We start from the raw sequence: 849 nt of genomic DNA on the forward strand, positions 1-849 counted from the left end.
GCCAATAATTACAGATCATGTTAACTCAGAAGTAAGACAGTAGTTTGTTGATTTTTTTTAAAATTTACTGGTCGTATAATGATAAACAGACAAAATTCTCTGTAACTATTGTAACGCCATTTTTCATCTTCCATGTTAACACGAATATAAACACCAATATAAAAATGAGTGGTCTTTCGACGACATTTGGCTGTCACAGTGGAAGCTGCCAGGTGCATACCAATTACAAAGCTGTACATTCATTTTTCGACACAACACGCCGTATAAACGTTACTTATAGTAATAAAATTAAAGTCTATATATATATATATATATATATATATATATATATATATAGTTCCCAGCAACACACTGTGGAAATAAATGTGCAGATTCCATGTGTCCCATCTGAAAACGAGCCTGAAAAGATTCAAAAACTTGCTAACAGAGTTAACGAATGTTTAAAGAAAAGTGACTTGTTGCCCCCTTTTGAATCTGTAATGTTAGAAATTATAGTTTAGATGGACCTAGATGCTACATTCAGAAACTGCTAGTGGTGTATCAGTTATATAGTCCATGGTGTCAGCAACGAGGTGTCTCCAAGATTATCAGTGTAAACCGCAGAGTACTGGAATACAGTGACCTCGGGCGCGCCTTCCTAGTCACTGAGTACATGACGCAATGTGGGTACAGAATGCATCATGTCGACGTATATCAAACAGTTTGTACATTTTGCAGACATTATCAATAACCTGTTCTTTGCGTGTAAACTGCCGTTATTACGATATATTAGGTAGGTGGTTACGGATTTTTTCAAATATCTCATCAGCAGCAGAATCTTGTTACCTTTCTAATATAGCCTCTCAATGA

Source organism: Schistocerca serialis, chromosome 2 (genome assembly GCF_023864345.2).
Source record: "Schistocerca serialis cubense isolate TAMUIC-IGC-003099 chromosome 2, iqSchSeri2.2, whole genome shotgun sequence".
In the NCBI taxonomy this organism is placed as follows: Eukaryota; Metazoa; Arthropoda; class Insecta; order Orthoptera; family Acrididae; genus Schistocerca; species Schistocerca serialis.